The sequence below is a fragment of the Rattus norvegicus genome, chromosome 2 (genome assembly GCF_036323735.1).
Source record: "Rattus norvegicus strain BN/NHsdMcwi chromosome 2, GRCr8, whole genome shotgun sequence".
Classification (NCBI taxonomy): domain Eukaryota; kingdom Metazoa; phylum Chordata; class Mammalia; order Rodentia; family Muridae; genus Rattus; species Rattus norvegicus.
Window position 1 is genome coordinate 48,033,083 of NC_086020.1, and position 15,761 is coordinate 48,048,843.

General features: G+C 40.1%; 1 long non-coding RNA gene across 1 annotated transcript; it reads left to right on the top strand.

Moving 5' to 3' along the window:
• Positions 1-2,041: 2,041 nt before the first annotated feature.
• On the top strand, positions 2,042-13,476 carry LOC103691459 (uncharacterized). Its single transcript, XR_590906.4, has 3 exons — positions 2,042-2,107; positions 6,137-6,270; positions 12,908-13,476. It is a non-coding gene; the product is annotated as an uncharacterized LOC103691459 (long non-coding RNA).
• The last annotated feature ends 2,285 nt before the right edge of the window (positions 13,477-15,761 follow it).

Consider the following 15,761-nt stretch of genomic DNA (forward strand, 5'->3'; position numbering starts at 1 on the left):
ACTGAACACGGAGTGATAAAGTTTCCCATACAGTTAATGCATAACACTGAAAAGATTGAATAGTTAAACTTCCCTAACGGTATAACAAGTTCACGTCCACACTTGTCTTGGTTATAGCAACAATAGCAGATGCACTTTTCAAAATTAGTTTCCTTACACTTAAGCTGAGGTTGTTGCTCTTAGAAAATATGTCTAAAAATCTCTTGGAAAATGTATATGAAATTTTGTCCTATATTCAACAGTGAAATATTTAACCTTCTACATTTTTTACTCACTCACAAAAACAACACTAGAGGAAGTAACACAATTCATATATGTATTGAGGCTTTCCTAAGTTGAATTCATCCTGTTTAAAAAAAAGGTTATATTTTTCTTTTGTTTCTGTCTCCACTTTTTTTGATCGTTTGAAATGAATTTAGACCAACCTAAAGTCATGTGCAGACACTATTCATAAGATTATAATTATGTCTGTCAGTTATGACATAGACACGTAAGGAGCCAAGTAGAGAGTTAGAGGTTTAGTCTGTCGCAGATAGGGCATAGTTAATTACTGGATAGGATAAAGACAATGACTTGAAGCCCAGGTTACAGAACATCAATCCAAGCGTCTCTGTTATATGAGAGTCAGAATAGGGAAACATCATGGCTGGTCTCAGGATATGGTTGACTGCTATGTGCTCATTCACTCTCAGTGTGATTTGGCGTGACTGAATTCATGGAAGTTGTGCATCTTAGTTCTGAAGAGAAATGGATCAAGAAAAAGGATTTCTCCAACAGTTTCTTCATTAAGTCTCTATGGGGGAGAGAGACATGGTGATGATGTTAACAGTGAAGAGTTCACCCTGATGCTGTGTATCTCCCTGTGGTTAACCATGACTCCTGTAGCCCATAGAAACAGTAAGCATGGCTTCCCCACTGTTTCCATGGTAGCTGTTCTCTTCTTTATGCCCTGCCCTTTTTTGATCAGTTTCATGACTTCCTGCTTGCTCTGACCTTTTTATTTATTTTTATTTTTTACAATATTTGTGAATAAGTTCCTAAATTGAAGTTGATGGCGGCTTCAGCTTTCTGAGATTTAACCCTCGGCAGCCTTAAGGTTCTTGGGCCTTTTGTGGTTGTGAACATTCTTTGTTGCTGTCTAGTCTCACCTGGTCTCAGCTTCAGTGAAGCTATAATTTGATTTTTCCTAAAGGGTGAACTACCATCCCATAAGTAAAATAGCATTTCAAACCTATTCGATGGTGTGCATAGAGGTATAAAACCATGAAAAGGTTTCATATCCACTATTCTGTGATATGATTCAGATATCAAGTAATTTTCAGAGGGGGTATGTGGCTCTATGTGCAATTCTCTGAATTGGGATTTTGGTATAATCCTCGGAGAGAGCTGTGGCTGAGGTAATACTGAGCATTGTTGTCTGCCTGTAGAAATACTGCTTTAGCACCATGAGTCGATCTTCATCATCACTGGCATACAGAATACAATTTTCCTCCTCAAGTTCGTCAAAAAGAAAAGAGAATGTCAAGGTCACTTATACTGATTCATCTCTGTCCCTTAAGCTAACTAGCATCCTGAGGGCCAAGAGAAAACTTCTTGAGTCCCAAGACCACTAAAATAGAATTTGGAAGGTATTCTTGTAGAAGAAAGTATCTTCCAGTGTCTGAGGCCTTCTGAGAAACCCATTTGCCTATGTAGCTTCATAGCAAGATTGTGGAGATTTAACCCATACCTGGTGTTTAGAAAATGCTATTTCTTGAAGTAGTTATGCACTCCATTCCAACTGTTGTGACTAGTTGTGGAGTGAGCCTCAAATATCAAATACTATTTAGTGGAACTTCAACATAACTTTCAATCCACTTACCTCAACACAAGATGAGGGCCACAGTCAGACTTCAAACATACCAAGGAGGAGAAACTTAAAATTTCAGAGCAAAATGTGATTGAGAGCATTGTGACTTATAAGACTGAAGGAAAGAAACAAAGGACGGGCGTGGCTGAATCTCCAAGTATTGGAGAGCTGAAGAACCCCTGAACTCTCAAAGGTAAGAATTAAAACCAGCACATCCCAGTTCAGCATGAGTAAGCTGTCACTCTAACCATGGTGAAGGTAAGTGGCAGCCATGAAGCTGATGGTATTTGCTGGCAGAGTGTGAGATGTTGGGAATATAAAATGCATAAGTCATAGTTTCTGCCTTCCAGTAACTTTCAGTCTAGTGAGGGAAAGGCATAAAGGTTGAGACAGCCACACATAGAAGAAAGCAGCATGTGTAATGGCAGCATGTGTCATCTGGCTTGCCCTCTGGGATCTAAGCTTCCTAGGGACAAATCTATTTGAATCTCTGGTACCGCATCTGCTTTTGGTGTGCAGAAAAGATTCCATATATTCATTGGTGGATACAGGTTGACTCTGGCTGTGATTTCTGTAGTGGATTACTAAAGAGAAGGTGACTGCAACAGCACAGGAAGGACATGGGGGTTGTGTAACTGGCAAAAGCAGCCAAGACAAAAGGTTGGAGGTGCATCTGAGAGGTATTTCAGGTATGAAATTTATGGGATTTCTGCAACTGATGTGATGTAGGTGGAGGTGGAATTGGCAAACTTGTTACAGTGAGAAGCGGGTGAGTCATGGCAACCCAGCAGGATTTGGAAATCGAGGGAGTGGAGAATTTGGAAGCTTCAGTAGAGAGAGCCTTGTATAGGGCATTTGACATTGAATAATGGTTTGTGTATAGACCACAATTATATGTCATCCGTGCATACAAGGGCGAAGTTAGTGTGGATGAAGTCAGCGCAGGTAAGTGTACAAAGGGAAGTAAGAAGAGGAATGAGGTTAAGCCCTGGAAACATACATGTTGAGAAGGTTGAAGATGAACACCAAAAAGAAAGCGATCCCAAGGGAAGTCCAAGTTGTCACCAGTATATCTATGGAACCCAGCAGTGAAACATGAGGCAGGGTTCATTCACAAAGAGATGGCCATTAATTGGCATAAGTATTAATTGGCAATGCCATTGTTAATGGTCCAATGACAAGATATAACTGGTGGGATGGTTGCTATTGTGTACTTTCTTTTTTGTTAGTCTTCCTCTACAGGGTTCTGAGTTTTTAAAAATTTATGTATTTCTCCTCCTCCTCCTCCTTTTTCTAGGTTGGACTAACTGGAAATAGAAATTCATTGTTGGAGGCTATTTCATTTAATCAGTTTGCACAGGAAAGAATATAGCCAGCCTGGTATTCCTTGCTCATCTGACCTCTTCCACTGACAGAGTGTCTTACTGTAAGGCTTCACGAGTTCCTCAACTCTTAGTTTACTGTGTGTTTTGTGTACTGAACCAAACACAGACATAAACAAATATATGGAAATGCACTCATTTCTTTTTCTCTAATATATGTGCAAGTCTTTTGGTTCTTTATTGGCAGCTAGCTGTTCTCCTGGGGACATGTTTCTGGGCAAAAGCCAAACACAAGTTTAGTGCCCGGGGAAGAGGAACATTGTGAAATCAGTAAGACAGCAACCTTGCTGATCCAAGACAGCAAGACGCTTTTATAGTTGGAGAGTGAGCCAAAGAAAAATACTTGAAAAGACCGGAGAGTTCTATCTCTCACTTGACTCTGATTTGCTTAAATTTCATTTCTATGGAATCTTGGGCAGTAAGTGTATCACCAAATGCAGACATCAGTTTGGGTGGAACCATGGCTAACTACAGGGAAGCTCGCTTATTTCCTTGACACTTGCTCTTGTTTTTTCCATGAACATCGAGTGACCCCGAACGTTTTTTCTCTAACATTGTAGCAACAAGGGACTTGAAAAAAAATGAAATTCATGAGACAGCTATCTTTCTTGGCTCCTGAAAAGGCTGCCTCTTAATTGTCCCAAGAAAGACAAAATGATGTTACTGACCCCATTTCTCAGGAATGATAAATGGATTGCTTCAGCAATAAATGCAAGAATAGATACTGGTGAGGAACACTTTTACAGCCTTATTTTTTCCCTTATATGTTTATTATGAATTCAATCAATTAAAAGCTGAACCAAGCTAGGGATGAACACATCAATTGCTTTCTGAAGGTTGCAAAGATTTCAAATGTAATACATTTCAGAGAAGGCCTCTAATGCATTTTTGAATCTCTCTCCCATCCCTAAGTTCCATGTAAACAAAGTATGTTTCTTGCATTGTATCATTAGCTATGCCAGATTATCAATTTTCTCTTGAACAATGTTTGGATGCTTTCCTTACAATTTCCCTGTAATGTAATTATGATATTTTGAAGGAAGTAAAAAGTCATTAGGAAATATTTTTTTAAATTATTGGCAAAAATATCTGCTTAATTCTGGAAGGAATCAAGGCTTTGAGCTCAAGAGACAAAAGTGGAAGAGAAAACTACATTTCATACTTGATCATCTACAGAAGGCTTTCTTGCTTCCTGTGTAAGCAAACACAAAACTTTCCATGGCTAAAAATCACTAATTAAAATTTCTTTATTGAACATGATAGTGATAGGAAATATTGGAAACTTTTTATTGTTTTATACATTGATTTATACTCTACACTAAGCTTTAAGACAGTCAAAAGATATGCTGAATAGATTTAAAAGAATTTGTTTCAGAAAATACCCAAAACCATTACCTTGTTTAGAAATTCTGAGCTGGGTATGAAGTTTAAAAAGCATAATTTGAATGTCAGTTCATATATCTGTCTATCTACTATCTACTATCTACTATAGTAGTATCTATCTATCTATCTATCTATCTATCTATCTATCTATCTATCTATCTATCTATCTATCTTCTTCATCATCTACCTCTATTACTTATCATATTTATCTATTTATTAATCATATATCCATTTTCTACCTATTTATCTATCACCTCTGCTTTACCTATCTTCTTGTTCATCATCTGTCTTTGTTATAATTTATCTATTATCTATAGCTATCTTCATCATCATGTATCTCTATCTTCTTGTTTTTCATATCTATCTCTATAATTTATCCATCACATCTATCTATCTATCCATTCATCTATCTATCTATCTATCTATCTATCTATCTATCTATCTATCTATCTATGTATCTATAGTTATCTTCTTCACCATCTATCTCTATTACCTATCATATCTGTCTATTTATTTATTAATCTTATATCCATCTTCTATCTATCATCTATGCTCTATCTATCTATCTATCTATCTATCTATCTATCTATCTATCATCTATCTATCTAATCTATTCCAGTTTAGGTGCTTATTTAAAACCTGATCATTTTTTTTTGTCCTCTCCATACAGTATAGTTCTGAAAATCAGGGAAGTTCTAAGAACCTATCTGCCTTTAGTTTTTGTATGTGGGAAAGTAGTTGTGTGATCTTCATTTTGCTGAGAAATTCATAGATTACTGTTTATACCATGGACAAAATTGTTCTCATGTTCATTAGATGCTTAATTGTTCCACTGATCTTGGACTGTCCTGAACGTGGTTAATCAACAAATCCTCAGTTGTACACAGTAATCATAAAGATACCTTGGACCTTTCAGTACAGGATCCTGTACTTAAGCGGTGTGAACATGGGAATTCTGCTTTCTCAAGTATTCAGGTGAAGAATCACTAAGTTAGGATACTTAGAAAATTATAAATAAACAAGAGTATGAACTTATGTCGGGCTCTTCTCATGTTTATGGTGGTATTACATGTTTAGAACAGTGTTAGATATAGAAGATACTGAAGAAACTTGTGATACGGAATGGTAGACATCTTCACCAATATCTTTTTTGGAAGCATTCATTTTTTGGAATAGTTTGAACTTCACTGGTATCCCTGTTCTTTATTATTTTCAAAACAGCGTATACATTTCTCCTTCCTGTTAATCATATTTTAACATTTTCATGTCATCTGGATAAATAACTTGAGCCTGAATGGAAAATTACCCACTCGGAAGGATACTGCCCAGCGCCTTTGGATTTTGGTAGGAAGATCTTTCTGTACCATATCAGTGCTTGTAGAGCTGGGTGGATAATCACATACATAATACTATAACCTGTATTTATGTAATATCTTTTGCTTAGGACTAAAATCCTTCTTTAGACCTTATATAGTAAGAACAATCTAGTCAGCACTCCATAGGTGTGTATGTTGTTTTACAGATGCCTTACACATGAGTCGCATTGATTGGACCACCAAGATTTTAGTGTCGTTGACTCTTCCACCTGGCTGCTGGGCCTCAGGGTGGCTGAAAAAGCTGTGTCCCAACAAGCAAAGGCATCTTCCTTTCAGACAGGTAATAGTTTGACACTTAGTTTATAACTAGGTGTTACCTTAGCTGGAGGGGTGAGACAGGGCCGGGACAGGCCAAGGAAGGAGTGTCTTGGCAAAGAGTATGTGGTCGATGCTGGAGGCTCGTGACAGACTAACCTGAATCTCAGACGGAAGGACCGGAAGAATCTGACCCAACAGGTCAGAACCAACATTTGGTAGAGAGTGAAACTGACGATTAGTATGCCAGAGAGAATTCTCCAAGGCTGATTGATACAACCGTGGGGGAAAACTGAACTTTGACCTAAAAGCCAGTCACCAGACCACATCCTGTAGAGAGAAAACTCAGCATCCTCAAAGGCCTAAGCAGGACGGGATGTATCACTATGCTGTCTGGGCAAGACTAACTGAGAGTATATTTTCTGAGAAGCATTTTGTTTGTTCCTTCTATTGAGACCTAGATCCTGGGAGGAAAACTTCCGAAGTTATTCATTTCATTGCTTTTGGAACAAATAAGTGGGAGAATACTTCTTAGTGAAGACAAATTTTCATAGACAGCTGTCAAGCACGGAAGCTTTTCCTGACCCAGCTTGCATTTCTATGACGTTGGTTACTAACCGATACCAGCTAGAATCTGATAATATTACATAAAATTTCTCTTTGTTTGTGGTCTAATTTTGCATATTCTGAGAAGACAAGTATGAATCACAGGTATTCAGCAAGCTAAGAGGTTCTGAGTAGTTGCCAACTTCTGTAGTAACTTGAAAATTTCCCTGTTGGCTTCTAGCCAACAGGCCCTGTAGGCAGCATGAGATGCTGATCTTTGAACTTCAGGGATAGTAAATGCTTTAAAGTAGTAAAAAGGGTATGAAGGACAGCACCTCTCCTCTCCCCTACAACTCCATCTTTTCCTCAGATGGAGCTCTCAGTCAGTAGTCTGACTGCCCGAACTCACTAACCTCCTACTAAGGTTCTATGGCTAGTGAAGCTGCATTAGTCATTTGTCACTGAAGAAAAATCTGAGAAAACAATGTAAGGGGAGAAGGAGTTTGCTTTGGCTCACTGCTTTAGTCCATAAGCACATAAGCCACGCTAACTTCATGACCCGTGGAGGATGAGGCACAATATAGTAGGGGGCTGTGTGGTAAAGTGACTCACCTCATGGTGGAGAGGAGACAGACAGAGGAAGAGCCTGAGAAGATACACCATTCAATCATGACCCCAGCCATCCATTTCCTTCAATCTGATCGACAAACCAATAGTCTATTCAATTATGAATTCATCAATGGTAAATCCATTGAGTACACTATCTTTCTCAGGATCCAGTTGCCAGCATATAACCAAGCCTTAAACATATGGGCCTTTTGATGCAATACTTTATGCCCGAAACACAAGAGCATTAACTTTGATTTCATGAGAATTTTTTAATTTTCTCTATCGGGACTGATATTTAATAATATAACTGTTCAAAGAGGGTTTTTCTTGAATGAAAAGAGAAACCCTGTTTTCAATATAGGGTAAAATTAAAGACTATGTATAGCAAAGAATATTAGGCTAGTAACAATCCCATCAATAATTATTCCAGTGGTGTTGAATCTTTTATTTCTCTTACCCTTGAGACAAGTCTATCAGGGTAACTTACTTCTTAATCATCTTCTAAGAACAAGGGCTCTCCTGGATAGATAATTCTATTGATTACTGTGACATTATAACCAAGTGTATGGGATTAGGACATTTTACCATTTCCAATGTCTATCTCAATCCTAAAATTGTCTTGCTCTCATTTTATCCTACAGATTAATTTATAAAAATTTATTTTCTACAGCTATGGTACCTAGTTTCAGCCACTGTCACACACATACAGATGTCAACTAACTCAAAGGAGCAAAACTCAGTTACACAGGACAGGGACTGAGAGGTTTCCAAGAGTATATTCTCTATGAGTGAAGGTTCGGGTAAAGGCCCAGTTGTCCACTGTATATGTGACAAAGCAGTAGGTAGAGAGTAGAGCAGATCAGTGCTAAGGACACTGTGACGCAGTATTTATAATCTTGGTCTATGAGCACTAAAATGCTTTCCCGTACATTATTTATCAGCTATAGTCTTGCTGACTCTTTGTTGGTGTGTGTAGTATCTTCAGGTTGCTTTGCCTGTGTCTTCTCAAGTATGTGATGGAAGGGATTTCTTCCTTCTAGAATATCTAGAGAAGAATTTCTAGGTTCATCTCAATGGAGAGAGGCGGTGTTTTAATGTGGTGGTTAGTAGGCAGTGGTTAACCTAAGATTTGCCGAGGACCTCTTTGAAGGCTTTCTAAATGATTATGGGCTTAAGATCTACTGTGGCTTACTCTAAAATATGAAATTATATTTCTATGGAACCATATGACCCGACAATATAAACATTATTCAGAAAAGTCAAACTGAATAATCAATATGGAGGCATGTGCTCTGACTAAGACAGTATATGTCCTAGAACCTCCAGAATGAAACTTAATTTTCAAGAGCTTGCCACGTGGCTTTCTTTTCTTTGCCTTTTTATTGGATATTTTATGTATTCACATTTCAAATGCCATCCCCTTCCTCAGTTCTTTCTTCTAAGCAACTCACAAGATTGTTGACCGGTGTCAGAGTGTTTGCTCTAGTAGCTGTCTGTTATAGGGTCCCTGTTCTAGCCTCCTTGAATTTCATGGCTATTATCTGTAAATGAAGAGGTTTGGTGATTTGCCACTTTATATTCTCGGCCATGTTTGAAATTCTGTGATCTCATGGTTTACTACTTGCTTTCGTGGGTGAAAAAAAAATCCCCACAAATCACCCCCCACCAATGATTTCCTTCTATTGTCATGGTATTTCGTGTGTACTATTATTCTTAATATTTCTTTGTTAATTGTTTCCTAGAATATCATGATATAAATTTATTAGCTACTGGGAAATGCCTGGGAAATATATCCTGATCTCTCAGGTTTTTTCCTTAAAGGCAAAGTGTATGCTCCAAAGAGTTCATGAAGAAACATGGGTTGTATTTGGCAATTGATCCGTTTGACACAGAGACATAGAACTGAAGAGTGCTTGGGCCGCAGGATGCTAGAAGCTTCTTTAATTTTATCCAAGGCAGATGATTTTATATCCCAATATTTTTTGTCTTCTTTTAATCATGCCTTTCTTCCCATTTCCTTTGCTTTCAGGTCAGATAAGCTGACATGTTGTTTTACATAGCAAGGGTGTGATGGTGTCTGAACGGAAAACACTCTGATTTGGGGGGGGGATTGTTTTTTTATGGGTCAGCACTTTTGTGACTATAACAGACCGTGACTGATTAAGACGAATGGTTGTTGGATCACTGTAAGGAGGAAGGTTTTGTTCAGTAAGCATCTGTAGAGGAGGAGAGCGCTGAGTTTTGAGAGCTGTCAAGCATTTGCAGCCATGGAGCATATACACTGTGGATACCCAAGCTTGGCAAAATCAGGTCTAATTTCAGCAACTCCTTCCACTGGCCTATACTAGGTTTTTGGGTGGAGTGGAGCAGGGTTTGTGATACTGTAATTAAAAGCAGATTTAATAAGGCATAATACTTATTATTAATAATACTTATTATTCTGTTTGTTGAACAGAATGCTTGGTCTTGCCTTGAAATTTAGAGGAAAAATGAATGCCTAAAGGATACCCTTGGCACAAGGTCCGTGGACTGCTAGAAAATAAAATGATCTGAAGAGAAAAAAAAAGAACTGATATTAATGTTGAGTTTTATGACTTTAATAGTCATACTGTGGGTATGTAAAATAATGTCTTCACTCATAAAGAATTCAACAAGGAGCATGTCACGCGAAAGGGTCTGATTTACGCAGGTGATATATATATATATATATAATATGCGTGCGACCAGAGGTAGCAATGAATAAAACAATCTCACTTGCAACTGTTTTATAAATGTATTAAAATTTTTTAAAATGAGGAAGAGGAGAGGGGCTTCTTTTTACAGCTTTAAGAAGAAATGCTCACTGAACTGAGAATAGGTCCCCTATTGAAGGAATCAGAGAAAGAACTGGAAGAGCTTGAAGGGGCTCGAGACCCCAAAAGTACAACAATGCCAAGCAACCAGAGCTTCCAGGGACTAAGCCACTACCTAAAGACTATACATGGACTGACCCTGGACTCTGACCCCATAGGTAGCAATGAATATCCTAGTAAGAGCACCAGTGGAAGGGGAAGCCCTGGGTCCTGCTAAGACTGAACCCCCAGTGAACTAGTCTATGGGGGGAGGGCGGCAATGGGGGGAGGGTTGGGAAGGGAACACCCATAAGGAAGGGGAGGGGGGAGGGGGATGTTTGCCCGGAAACCGGGAAAGGGAATAACACTCGAAATGTATATAAGAAATACTCAAGTTAATAAAAAAAAAAAAAAAGAAGAAATGCTAACTAGTAACCAGGTCACCAGCTTCCCTATAGCTGGACCAGCAAGTGGGTGAACTTCTAAATGAGAAATGCAAGTATTAAGCTGAAAATAACAGTCCTAAGCTTATGAAACCATAAACCCTTTCCCCCGTTTTTGCTCTGCATTGCAACCTGTTTCCTTTGTCTCATTATTCTTTGTCTGCATCAGACTGGGAAGAGCTTGAGTTAATCAGTTCCACTCTGTCAGAAAGTCCTTCTAATACCTTGACCTAAGCCAGAAGAAATATGTGTAAAATCTCCCCAGGAATTGGGGAAGCCTTCAGTATTTCTCAGGCCAGAGGGTCTCTTTCTTGTTGTAAGCCAAGGGCTAGGGATACTATTTCACCTTTCTCCCACCCCGGCACAGTCTAGTCTCTCTTTCTCACTGTAATGGGGAAACCCCTAGATTCTGGTTTTTGTGAAGCCATGTTGATAGGCAAGAGTATGCAAGTTCAGCCTGCTGGACTACCAGGAACCATGCTGTACACTCAATAGTGCAGAACGAGTTTTTGCTTTCTCGAGTATTAAATTAAAACAGACAGGTAATCCTGTTTTCTCTGAGTTTCTTGCAGGAGTCATACCGTGAGCAAAGGGGAAAGGATACTATTGAGAGAGAGAGAGAGAGAGAGAGAGAGAGAGAGAGAGAGAGAGAGAGAGAGAGAGAGAGAGAGAGAGCTGGAGCGTTTGTTTTTCCACGTGGGGCTTCAAGCTCCTGGAGCATTAAGGGCATAACACGAAGGATGCACGTCTCATAGTTTCAATTCCCACCCAAAGAGCTACCTTTGATCTCATCTGGAGTTCATATTCTGGGAGTCTCGGGGAATAAAGGGCTTTTCTTGCTCCTTCATAGCTGTAAAAGCATGTCTGATTCAGGAGCGTCATGTAAACGGCCTGTGAAGCTCAGGCTGCTTTGAAAGCCTCTGCTCAGCTATAACATTCCTTCAGCAGGAGGAGGATGGTTTGGAAAAATGTAGGTTTTTTTTCTTGGAAACAAAGATCCCCACCAGACTTGCCAGGCTGAAGGAGGTTAGAAGGATACTTTTGCCTTCGGGGTGTCCCATCTCAGCCGCTGGGTGCCAGTCCAGGCAGGTAACGCTTTAGTTGACACCTTCAGGATGAACAGACAGGGAGAAACTTGTAGTCATTTTTCTTGGCAGAAGCCACAACCCAGCCCAAGTTAATTATGTCTGAGAAGAAGAATAGCGTCTGGGCACCTGCAATTTTCAATTTGGTACCTTGTTTTCCTGTGCCGAGTGTTCTATCAAGCCATTCACATGTATCTTCACACAATCCCTTCCTGGTTTCATGCGAGACCATGGGAACACGGAGTTTATAAATGTCTGGGTAATTGTCTCTGTTTACTGAGAACTTTGTATGTGCCAGGTCTGATTAAGAGCTGTGCGTGCATCCTGTCATTTAATCTTCATGACAACACTGTGAGGGACATAAATTTATTGCTCACACTTAGCAGTGGAGAGAATGGGGGCTTACACAATGCCTTGCCCTAAATCATATGACTAAATAATGTGGAACTGAAGCTTGAAATGAAACCCAGCAGTCTGAAAGAAGACTCAAAGGCTTTGATAAAGTTCTGTCAGCACTGCACAAACACACACATACAAACACACACACAGCACTTACACATACACCACATGCACATACAAACACCACACACACACACACACACACACACACACACACACACACACACACACGGGGGGGGGAGAGAGAGAGAGAGAGAGAGAGAGAGAGATATGGGGCACATCCCTTTGAATTAGAGGGCGGCTAATATTAGTTTTGATGTTATAATCAGGTTTAATTTAGAAATATTTTTGGGAAATACAGTTTATTAATGCCAAATACAGAATGTCTATTTCCTGTTTAACTTTCTACATTTAATGGTAACAGTTACTAACGTTGGATCCATAATGCCCCAAAGTATGTATGGCACTGGGGCATACTGAGTACTTTGAACTGAGGAAACTCAGGAACTCAGAAAGAAGCACAAAGTTCATTCTGAACGTCTTCCCTTCTATCCCATTCCCTCAATCCCTCCCTGAGACAGATGCTTGGACCTGGAGAACCTTCAATGGCCCTCGTGTTAAAAGCTTCATAGTGATATTGGTAGGTGGTGAAAAATCTTAAACAGAACCCAGTGGAGACTTTAACCCATGAAGAATGTTTCCGCAGAGAGTACTCTGCGATCCCTAATCTTTCCTCTTTGTCTTCTCAGGCAGCACGAGGTGGATAAGCTTCTTGTGCCACACAGCCCTGCTGGGATGCCCTTCCATACAAAAGAGATGTGGCAGCCAACTGCAACGGAAAGACTATGTATAAAGAGGGTCTAAACCTTTCTTCTTACTAAGTTGACTGCCCTGGGAATTTGCTATGGCAACAAAAAGCTGACAGTGCGGCTGGCAACAAAAACTAGAAGCTTCTTCCCCTGAGCAGGTGATAGGATTAGCAACTTCTTTTTTCTAAAGCCACGAAATCTGACCGTGTAACTCTCTGAACTCATATCTCTTCGGCAAACCCTCAGCTCGAGGTTCTTCCCACCCCACAGCAAACCGGGAGAGGGAGCAATGCCCTGAAAAGCTGAGAGGAATTTGACCAAATGGACTATGCTGGAATTCACTTTCCTTATTTTACTATGTTTGTACCATCTTCCTTTGTCTAAGCACACTTCTTTAAGACGGCTTATCTTAAAACAAATCCAAGAGCACACAATATACTTTGTTTAGTTCTCTGGAATTCTACTCCTACCTTAGGCAAAATTATCATTAAATAGCTTTTTGTACACTTCCATTGTTACTCTGGTTCTTGTAAAGCTTGGGGAATAACACATCTTACCTTTCACCATCAGACCCTAGTCTGGTCACGTGTTATCCTTAGAAAGGTGCTCCTCTCAGTACTGTGGCCCCTCTCAGCTCTCATCTTATTGATCTTCTTTATCTGTCACTCTTAGAAAAAAGTCAACAATTTCCAGCATTTGTTCTTGTCTTACCTCATTCTTCTTTGCAGTGCTTTACAAGTAGTACACATGTATTGTGCAGGGTACAGGCTTCCATAAGGGCATCTCCACACAAGCATACACTGTCCTTAGAGCATGTTCTCCTAAAGTCCCCACCCTCCCCATTCTCACCCTCCTCCATGTCCTCTCTAGTCTCCTAACTGCCTTTGCTTCTGTGTTTGCATCCTATGTATACACGTGGTTTTATGTCTCTCTGTAGAATCTGGGATCACAAAGCAGAGAAAGTGTATGATATTTACCACTCTGACACTGGCTAAATTTGTTATGACACTCTTTAATCACAAGCCTTTCCAAAGGACACAATTTCATTTTTCTTTATGTTTCAATAAAATTCCTTTGCGCATGGACCACATTTTTGAATTCTGATGGTGCTTCAAACCTGTCCTGATGTGAGGCCAAGGTAGCCAGGCCTCTTACTCTCTCAATATTGAGACTTTCTCTCCTTTCAGCAGTTTTGCTGAAACTCTGTTTTGCTGAACAAAAGCTCAGTAAATAAATATCCTGCTGTGAACTGTGTGTGGCTCACTCTGCTTTGCCTCAGTCCAGTCTCTGAGAACTACCATTTGCCTGAGGGAAGAACCACTCAGATGTTCCACAGGTGAAAACTGGACTGCCTTATGACGACGGCCAATAAACACAAACCTGTGGACTGCCTTTGTCTTACAATCAAACCCGCCATGATCCATCCTGATCAACTTCCCCCAAAACACACTTATTTGGTAAATGCACACTCCTAAGTTATATATCTCATTTATTCTTTTTTTCAGATTTTTCCATCTTTATTAACTTGGGTATTTCTTATTCACATTTCAAATGTTATTCCCTTTCCCCGTTTCCAGGCCAAAATCCCCCATAACCCCTCCCCTCCCCTTCTCTATGGGTGTTCCCCTCCCAACCCTCCCCCCATTGCCGCCCTCCCCCCCATAGTCTAGTTCACTGGGGGTTCAGTCTTAGCAGGACCCAGGGCTTCCCCTTCCACTGGTGCTCTTACTAGGATATTCATTGCTACCTATGAGGTCAGAGTCCAGGGTCAGTCCATGTATAGTCTTTAGGTAGTGGCTTAGTCCCTGGAAGCTCTGGTTGCTTGGCATTGTTGTTCATATGGGGTCTCGAGCCCCTTCAAGCTCTTCCAGTTCTTTCTCTGATTCCTTCAACGGGGGTCCTGTTCTCAGTTCAGTGGTTTGCTGCTGGCATTCGCCTCTGTATTTGCTGTATTCTGGCTGTGTCTCTCAGGAGAGATCTACATCCGGCTCCTGTCAGCCTGCACTTCTTTGCTTCATCCATCTTGTCTAATTGGGTGGCTGTATATGTATGGGCCACATGTGGGGCAGGCTCTGAATGGGTGTTCCTTCTGTGTCTGTTTTAATCTTTGCCTCTCTATTCCCTGCCAAGGGTATTCTTGTCCTCCTTTTAAAGAAGGAGTGAAGCATTCACATTTTGATTATCCTTCTTGAGTTTCATGTGTTCTGTGCATTTAGGATAATTCAAGCATTTGGGCTAATATTCATTTATCAGTGAGTGCATACCATGTGTGTTTTTCTGTGATTGGATTACTTCACTCAGGATGATATTTTCCAGTTCCATCCATTTGTCTATGAATTTCATAAAGTCATTGTTTTTGATAGCTGAGTAATATTCCATTGTGTAGATGTACCACATTTTCTGTTACCATTCCTCTGTTGAAGGGCATCTGGGTTCTTTCCAGCTTCTGGCTATTATAAATAAGGCTGCTATGAACATAGTGGAGCACGTGTCTTTTTTATATGTTGGGGCATCTTTTGGGTATATGCCCAAGAGAAGTATACCTGGGTCCTCAGGTAGTGGAATGTCCAATCTTCTGAGGAACCTCCCCAGAATGGTTGTACCAGTCTGAAATCCCACCAACAGTGGAGGAGTGTTCCTCTTTCTCCACATCCTCGCCAGCATCTGTTGTCCCCACGGTTTTTGATCTTAGCCATTCTGACTGGTGTGAAGTGGAATCTCAGGGTTGTTTTGATTTGCATTTTGTTTGGGAGACTTTTAATGACTGCTTCTATTTCTTTAGGAGTTATGGGGT